At 47.3% G+C, this 9,679-nt stretch overlaps 1 pseudogene; it reads left to right on the top strand.

The window, feature by feature from the left end:
- Positions 1-2,138: 2,138 nt before the first annotated feature.
- On the top strand, positions 2,139-2,342 carry LOC141203232 (U2 spliceosomal RNA; annotated as a pseudogene).
- The last annotated feature ends 7,337 nt before the right edge of the window (positions 2,343-9,679 follow it).

Here is a 9,679-nt window from a genome sequence, read left to right as displayed (position 1 = left end):
GTCACGATCCTGTACAAGCGGAAGGGAGAGAGGTGCGACCTGAGGAATTGGCGTCCCATCACTCTGCTCAACGTGGACTACAAGATCCTGGCCAAGACGATGGCGACACGACTTAAGACGGTCATCGGACGGATCATCCACCCGGACCAGACCTGCGGCATCCCTGGACGTCGCATCGCAGACAGCCTCGCTCTCGTGCGGGACACGGTCGAGTACATCAAGGTCCGCCGCGCACACGCGGCCCTGGTCTCCTTGGATCAGGAGAAGGCCTTCGACCGGGTTTCCCACGAGTTCATGGGCCGAGCTCTGCACCGGTTAGGTTTGGGTAACATGTTTTGTTCGTATGTCCGTCTGATGTATTTTGATATCCACAGCTCGGTGTTGGTGAACGGCTGGAAGACTGACCCCTTCCCTGTCCTCTCTGGGGTCAGACAAGGCTGCCCTCTATCACCTCTTCTTTTTGTTTGTGTTATAGAACTCTTCGCAGAGGCTATCCGGCAGAATGGAGAGATCAGAGGGATCACCGCACCGGGTCCGGGACGACACGAGGTCAAGTGCTCGCTCTACATGGACGACGTCACCGTCTTCTGCGCTGATCGTGGTTCAGTCGACGCCCTCATCCAGACGTGTGAGAGGTTCGGCCGGGCTTCAGGGGCCAAAGTCAACTGCAGGAAGTCGGAAGCCATGCTCTTCGGGGATTGGCAGCCGGCCTCCTCTGCCCCCTTCCCCTTCAACATTCAACCGGATTTCCTCAAGGTGCTGGGAGTCTGGTTCGGGAAGGAAGGAGCGGCCCTCAAGTCCTGGCAAGAACGCTTGGCCAAGGTGAAGCAACGGATCGGACTCTGGAGCCTCAGACACCTCACTTGTGAGGGTAAGGCACTCGTCCTGCGTAATGAGGTCCTGCCCGTCTTGCAGTACACGGCGCAGGCCTGGCCCCCACACGTCACTGTGTGCAGGGCCATTACCAAGACAGTGTTTCACTTTGTCTGGGGATCCAAGATGGACAGAGTCAGGCGGGCCGTCATGTACAAGGAGCCTCGCAAGGGTGGGAAGGGCGTTCCAGATATCCCCACCCTCCTGCGATCCTCTTTTGTGTGTGATTGTGTCCGCCGGACTTTGCAAGTCAAGAATGGCTCCGCGGGCAGGTCCATGTCTCACTTCTTCCTGCTTCCTCTTTGGAGGCGACTCGGCTGGGACAAGTGGGACAGCTCCTTCCCCTACAACTGGACGACGCCATGGTTCTACGGAGACGTCGTTCGATTTGTGGGGGAGCATCAACTGGAGGGACTCAAGCCTGACTTGTGGAAGCCCAAAACTATCCACAAGCTAATCAGAGCCAAGGATGACGTGGAGAACATCACAGGACTTCACCAGGACACGCTGGAGACTGTGTGGACAAATGTGTCGTCTGACAGGCTGACCAACGGGCACAAGGACTTGTCGTGGATGGCGATTCAGGGCGGACTGCCCGTCCGGTCATTCATGCATGCCCGGAACCTGTGCAAGACCCGGTACTGCCCAAGGTGCCCCTTCGTGGAGGAAACATCTTTGCACACTTTTTGGGACTGCGGATTTGCACAGCGCCTATTGACTGCACTTGAGGACGACCTGAGGAACTCTGTCCCCAGGGCGAGCCTATCGCACCATTCTGTGCTTTATGGACTCTTCCCTGGGGTTCATACCGTCGGAGCCATCCAGGAGGCTTGGCGCCTTATGAACTGCTTCAAGGATGCCGTTTGGGTCGCCAGGAACCGGCTCATCTTGAGGAGGGAGAGGATGTCCATCCAGGACTGCCGCAGGCTGATCCACAGCCTGCTCAGAGACTATTCCATCATGGACGGTCCGGAGGACGAGGATGAGGACTAAACCCCTCCTCCCCCTCTCCCCTTATGTGTCTTGTCTTTCAATAAAGCTTCGGGCCTGTGATTTTCCCCTCCCCATCCCCTTTTTCCCAATCCCTATCCCTTATCACGGTTCGTCGTACTGTATTGATTGACATGCTTTTTCTTTCAGATTGAGTGTTTTGTGTAGCATAGGGGTGCGATGTGTCTAGTTAGTGCGTCGTATCCTCATGCTATGTAAATATGATGTAGAATTCTGTGTGTACTGGGCTGCGGCACTGTACACTGTCTGTTAACTTATTTTTTGTGCTAATAAAAGATATATTCAATCAAAAAAAAAAAAAAAAATCTGTTCTTATCAGTTTAATATCTGATACGTCCCCTATCTGGGGACCATATATTAAAAGGATTTTTAGAACAGGGAGATGGAAAAAGAGCTTGCTCTGTCCACTCCACGCATTGACCTGGTATTGCAGTATCTCCAGGACCGGTGCACCCCTTCTTTAATGCAGTTTCTAAAATCAGAAAGAATTGAATTCAATGTTTTTTGTTCATTTTGCTTGTTTGTCGGATTTTGGGATGGACTCTTTGGCTTTGCTTTTCTTCTCCTCATTGGATTTTTCATGTTCAAAGTTGCAGAAGCCAGATTACAAGCTCATTTTGGTTCAACTTCAGCAACTGTGCATTGCATTGCCATGTAATGTGATGCAATGCTATCTTTCTAGCTCTCCCTTTTTACTTCCTTTTGGATAAACAGACATATTAGGCAAGCATTTTGGAGCTTTCACCTAAATAACTACAGGTGGTGAGATAAGCTGCACAATATAATTGACCTTTCAGTATATTGTTGCACACACACCATCTATTTAGCAAATGCCCTTGTTATCAACAGCAGCCTTTTAAACTCACCTGAGCTAACAGGTATGTGCGCTGGTTACTCTGCTGCGCTTAAAATTTCTATCTTGTGTGATACCATCTGCTGAGCTGTGTATCTAATGCTCTCCTGTGTGATACTGTCTGCTGAGCTGTGTATCTAATCCTCTCCTGTGTGATACTGTCTGCTGAGCTGTGCATCTAATCCTATCCTGTGTGATACTATCTGCTGAGCAGTGTATCTAATCCTATCCTGTGTGATACCATCTGCTGAGCCGTGTATCTAATCCCGCCCTGTGCGATACTGTCTGCTGAGCCGTGTATCTAATCCACTCCTGTGTGATACTGTCTGATGAACTGTGTATCTAATCCTATCCTGTGTGATACTGTCTGCTGAGCCGTGTATCTAATCCACTCCTGTGTGATACTGTCTGCTGAGCTGTGTATCTAACCCCGCCCTGTGCGATACTGTCTGCTGAGCCGTGTATCTAATCCACTCCTGTGTGATACTGTCTGATGAACTGTGTATCTAATCCTATCCTGTGTGATACTGTCTGCTGAGCCGTGTATCTAATCCCGCCCTGTGTGATACTGTCTGCTGAGCCGTGTATCTAATCCACTCCTGTGTGATACTATCTGCTGAGCTTTGTATCTAATCCTGTGCTGTGTGATACTGTCAGCTGAGTTGTGTATCTAATCCTATCCTGTGTGATACCATCTGCTGAGCTGTGTATCTAATCCTTTCCTGTGTGATACTGTCTGCTGAGCTGTGTATCTAATCCTCTCCTGTGTGATACCGTCTGCTGAGCCGTGTATCTAATCCTCTCCTGTGTGATACTGTCTGCTGAGCTATGTATCTAATCCTCTCCTGTGTGATAATGTTTGCTGAGCTGTGTATCTAATTCTTTCCTGTGAGATACTGCCTGCTGAACTGTGTATCTAAGCCTATCCTGTGTGATACTGTCTGCTGAGCCATGTATATAATCCTCTACTGTGTGATACTGTCAAGTGAGCTGTGTATCTAATCCTCTCCTGTGTGATATTGTCAGCTGAGCTGTGTATCTAATCCTGTCCTGTGTGATACTGTCTGCTGAGCAGTGTATCTAATTCCATCCTGTTTGATACCATCTGCTGATCCGTGTATCTAATACTCTCCTGTGTGATACTGACTGCTGTGCTGTGTATCTAATCCTATGCTGTGTGATACTGTCTGCTGAGCTGTGTATCTAATCCTATGCTGTGTGATACTGTCTGCTGAGCTATGTATCTAATCCTACCCTGTGTGATACTGTCTGCTCAACCGTGTATCTAATCCTCTCCTGTGTGATACCGGCTGCTGAGCTGTGTATCTAATCCTCTCCTGTGCGATACTCTCTGCTGAGCTGTGTATCTAATCCTTTCCTGTGTGATACTGTGTGCTGAGCTGTGTATCTAATCCTCTCCTGTGTGATACTGTCTGATGAGCTGTGTATCTAATCCTCTCCTGTGTGATACTGTCTGCTGAGCTGTGTATCTAATCCTCTCCTGTGTGATACTGTCTGATGAACTGTGTATCTAATCCTATCCTGTGTGATACTGTCTGCTGAGCCGTGTATCTAATCCCGCCCTGTGCGATACTGTCTGCTGAGCCATGTATCTAATCCACCCGTGTGATACAGTCTGCTGAGCTGTGTATCTAATCCTATGCTGTGTGATACTGTCTGCTGAGCTGTGTATCTAATCCTCTCCTGTGTGATACTGTCTGCTGAGCTGTGTATCTAATCCTCTCCTGTGTGATACAGTCTGCTGAGCTGTGTATCTAATCCTATCCTGTGTGATACTGTCAGCTGAACTGTGTATCTAATCCTCTCCTGTGTGATACTGTCTGCTGAGCTGTGTATCTAATCCTCTCCTGTGTGATACTGTCTGCTGAGCTGTGTATCTAATCCTCTCCTGTGTGATACTGTCTGATGAGCTGTGTATCTAATCCTCTCCTGTGTGACTCTGTCTGCTGAGCCGTGTATCTAATCCTCTCCTGTGTGATACTGTGTGCTGAGATGTGTATCTTATCCTATCCTGTGTGATACTGTTTGATGAGCTGTATATCTAAACCTGTCCTGTGTGATACCGTCTGCTGAGCTGTGTATCTAATCCTCTCCTGTGTGATACTGTCTGCTGAGCTGTGTATCTAATCTTATCCTGTGATACTGTCTGCTGAGCTGTGTATCTAATCCCCTCCTGTGTGATTCTGTCTGCTGAGAAGTGTATCTAATCCTATGCTGTGTCATACTGTCTGCTGAGCTGTGTATCTAATCCTATGCTGTGTATCTAATCATCTCCTGTGTGATAATGTCTGCTGAGCCGTGTATCTAATCCTATCCTGTGTGATACTGTCAGCTGAGCTGTGTATCTAATCCTATCCTGTGTAATACCATCTGCTGAGCAGTGTATCTAATCCTATCCTGTGTGATACTGTCTGCTGACCTGTGTATCTAATCCTCTCCTGTGTGATACTGTCTGCTGAGCCGTGTATCTAATCCTCTCCTGTGTGATACTGTGCGCTGAGCTGTGTATCTAATCCTCTCCTGTGCGTTACTGTCTGCTGAGCTGTGTATCTAATCCTCTCCTGTGTGATAATGTCTGATGAACTGTGTATCTAATCCTGTCCTATGTGATACTGTCAGCTGAGCTGTGTATCTAATCCTCTCCGGTGTGATACTGTCTGCTGTGTCATATATCTAATCCCGCCCTGTGCGATACTGTCTGCTGAGCCGTGTATCTAATCCACTCCTGTGTGATACTGTCTGATGAACTGTGTATCTAATCCTGTCCTATGTGATACTGTCTGCTGAGCTGTGTATCTAATCCTCTCCTGTGTGATACTGTCTGATGAACTGTGTATCTAATCCTGCCCTGTGTGATACTGTCAGCTGAGCTGTGTATCTAATCCTATCCTGTGTGATACCATCTGCTGAGCTGTGCATCTAATCCTCTCCTGTGTGATACTGTCTGCTGAGCTGTGCATCTAATCCTGTCCTGTGTGATACCGTCTGCTGAGCTATGTATCTAATCCTTTCCTGTGTGATACTGTCTGCTGAGCTGTGTATCTAATCCTCTCCTGTGTGGTACTGTCTGCTGAGCCGTGTATCTAATCCTCTCCTGTGCGATACCGTCTGCTGAGTAGTGTGTCTAATCCTTTCCTGTGCGATACTGTCTGCTGAGCTGTGTATCTAATCCTCTCCTGTGTGATACTGTCTGCTGAGCAGTGTGTCTAATCTTATACTGTGTGATACTGTCTCCTGAGCTGTGTATCTAATCCCCTCCTGTGTGATACTGTCTGCTGAGCTGTGTATCTAATCCTCTCCTGTGTGATACTGTCTGTTGAGCCGTGTATCTAATCCTATGCTGTGTGATAGTCTGCTGAGCAGTGTATCTAATCTTATACTGTGTGATACTGTCTGCTGAGCTGTGTATCTTTCTTCTGCTGGTTGTTCGCCTTTTTTTTGTTGTTCTGGGAGACATCCGTCGTTTGGGTCGTTCTCCAAGTTGGGATCTGCCGTGCCTGAGGAGGAGAATTTTTCCGGTGATTTGGAAAGAGTTTGGACGGATGTGCGTGGTAATCTTCAGGAGGCCAACAGAAAATCTAAAGACTACTTTGATAGGAAACGACAGGAGGTTTTGTTCGCTGTTGGTGACATGGTTTGGTTGTCCTCTAGGAATCTGCGGTTGAGGATTCCTTCTAAGAAATTGGGTCCCAAGTTTGTAGGGCCCTTTAAGGTGCTTCAGGTTGTCAACCAATCTGCTGTTAGGTTGGAGGTTCCTACCTCCTGGAGAATTAATCCGGTCTTTCATGTCTCTCTGTTAAAAAAAGCTGTTGTGTCGGATGGTGACGCCTCTGCCTCTGTTCCTCCGGTGGTGGAGGACGGGGAATATGAAATTTCTCGCATCCTTGACTCTAGACGGTATAGAGGTAGTTTGCAGTATCTTGTGGCCTGGAAAGGTTTCGGACCCGAGGATAACTCTTGGGTGAGGTCAGATGATGTTTCCGCGTCCAGACTTATCAGAGCGTTTCACAGGAGATTTCCTGATAAGCCTGGTCCTAGGGGATCCGGAGGATCCTCTTAGAAGGGGGGGTACTGTTAGAACCTTGCTGTTAGGTTTTTTTTCCTTTGCTGGTCACATGACCTTGTTGGCCTATTTAATCCTGCTCCGCCCTTCTGGCTTTGCTGGACTTCATTGTATATCTACTTTCTAGCTAGCCTGTGCTCTGTATCTAGCTCTGTTAGTTTGCTTGGTCTACGGACCTCTATGTTCTATATATTTTGTTTGTTCGTCTGTCTGCTACTATTTCTGTTAGGAGGTGTCCCATATTCCTCCCAGTCCTTAGTACTTGTAGGGATTCCCTCCCCACATCTATAGGTCTCCGTACAGACTAGATTAGGACTTTAGCAGGTCTGATCGCAGGATCAGGTTCCCTGTTACATCGTAGGGATTCAGCTGAGTCCTATAGTAGGGACAGATCTCCTCTCTTTCCTTAGCTTTGGTAGCAGAACATAACAGATAGGGCCTTCTCTTTGGAGATCACTCTCCCTGGACGCTGGGACCTCCGTGACTCCTAGCCCTGGTACTGTAGTCAGCGTTTGGTGAACCTGGGACCTGTAGTCCTCCAGGGGTTCCGGTGGTTCCTACTGGGAATAAAGGGTCCCTGTAGGTGCAGACCCGGTGTCCGGTATATATATCGGGGTGAGCCTGGTATGCTCCTCTGCCCCCTTGCTACTTCTTCCTTCTTCTCTCTGCCTTCGGCCCACCCAAGGCCCTCACTAGGCTTTCAAACGTGCTGTAGGCCTTGGCTCGCCTAAGCAAAGCAGCCAGCTCGCTGCCTCTTCTCTGCTCTCTGAGCATCAGCACACTCTCTGCTCAATTCTGAGCTGTGTTCCGCTCTGTATCTGAACACTAATCTGAAACTAGAACTCTAATCTGAGCTGCCTAGCTCCACCCTCCCTATGTATATCCCTGACGGGATCCCTCTGCTGGTCTGAGGTGGTAGGGTGGAGGTGTGTGAATGTGTGAGGGCCTCTTGTGGAGAAGTCCATCCATGCACCCTTCTGGGTTCTTTAGCACCAGTGCGTAGCAGGGCGCCACAGTTTCCTATCACTAAGCCAGTTCTTAACCCACATACATATATTTTCCCCTATCCCCATTGTTCTCATTTTATGTATCAACCTTTTGTGTGGAACCGTATCAAAAGCTTTTGAAAAGTCCATATACACAACATCCACTGCATTTCCTTGGTCCAGTCCCGAACTTGCCTCCTCATAAAAACTGATCAGATTAGTCTGACAGGAACGGTCCCTCGTAAACCCATGTTGATATTGGGTCATGAGGTTATTCTTCTTCAGATACTCTAGTATAGCATCTGTTAGGAAACCCTCCAGGATTTTACCCACAGTAGAGGTTAAGCTTACTGGCCTACAATTTCCAAGTTCAGTTTTTGTCCCCTTTTTGAACATTGGCACCACATTTGCTATACGCCAGTCCTGTGGTACAATAGCAAAAAGAACTTCGGCACTCCATACATGAAAATATAAGAAATATTGTATCTAGACTAATGTCACTTTGAAAAATGAAGGTTTTTTGCGCATAATTTGGCCAATTTATGTGTGCCCATCAACCACGACAAGGTCACCTTCGTATGATGGGAAACTACGCTATGCTACCACTGGATATGCCACTCTTGGGCTGTAAGCCTGTATGGACAATATGTCTCTGCTTGGGCTTTTAACCTACAATGTATGGGCTGGTAGAGCTAGTTAAAACCACCTGTGACTGAATGGGAGGGACACATGGTCAGAAAAAAGGCTGTCAAACTTCTAATAGTGTGAACACGTACCTGCTGCAATGCTCCAGGAGCGGGATCCCAAAAATGATTAATAGAAAAAAGAGAGGGGTCGCTCACTGGTCTATTCGGGTGCTCTGAAGAAAAGAGTAATCTCAATAGCAAAAAGAACTTCGGCACTCCATACATGAAAATATAAGAAATATTGTATCTAGACTAATGTCACTTTGAAAAATGAAGGTTTTTTGCGCATAATTTGGCCAATTTATGTGTGCCCATCAACCACGACAAGGTCACCTTCGTATGATGGGAAACTACGCTATGCTACCACTGGATATGCCACTCTTGGGCTGTAAGCCTGTATGGACAATATGTCTCTGCTTGGGCTTTTAACCTACAATGTATGGGCTGGTAGAGCTAGTTAAAACCACCTGTGACTGAATGGGAGGGACACATGGTCAGAAAAAAGGCTGTCAAACTTCTAATAGTGTGAACACGTACCTGCTGCAATGCTCCAGGAGCGGGATCCCAAAAATGATTAATAGAAAAAAGAGAGGGGTCGCTCACTGGTCTATTCGGGTGCTCTGAAGAAAAGAGTAATCTCAATAGCAAAAAGAACTTCGGCACTCCATACATGAAAATATAAGAAATATTGTATCTAGACTATTGTCACTTTGAAAAATGAAGGTTTTTTGCGCATAATTTGGCCAATTTATGTGTGCCCATCAACCACGACAAGGTCACCTTCGTATGATGGGAAACTACGCTATGCTACCACTGGATATGCCACTCTTGGGCTGTAAGCCTGTATGGACAATATGTCTCTGCTTGGGCTTTTAACCTACAATGTATGGGCTGGTAGAGCTAGTTAAAACCACCTGTGACTGAATGGGAGGGACACATGGTCAGAAAAAAGGCTGTCAAACTTCTAATAGTGTGAACACGTACCTGCTGCAATGCTCCAGGAGCGGGATCCCAAAAATGATTAATAGAAAAAAGAGAGGGGTCGCTCACTGGTCTATTCGGGTGCTCTGAAGAAAAGAGTAATCTCAATAGCAAAAAGAACTTCGGCACTCCATACATGAAAATATAAGAAATATTGTATCTAGACTAATGTCACTTTGAAAAATGAAGGTTTTTTGCGCATAAT

The sequence above is a fragment of the Phyllobates terribilis genome, unplaced genomic scaffold (genome assembly GCF_046119375.1).
Source record: "Phyllobates terribilis strain yellow unplaced genomic scaffold, ASM4611937v1 Scaffold_124__1_contigs__length_5142088, whole genome shotgun sequence".
NCBI lineage: Eukaryota > Metazoa > Chordata > Amphibia > Anura > Dendrobatidae > Phyllobates > Phyllobates terribilis.
Note: the sequence above shows the minus strand (reverse complement) of the source record. Positions and strands in the feature narration are given on the sequence as shown.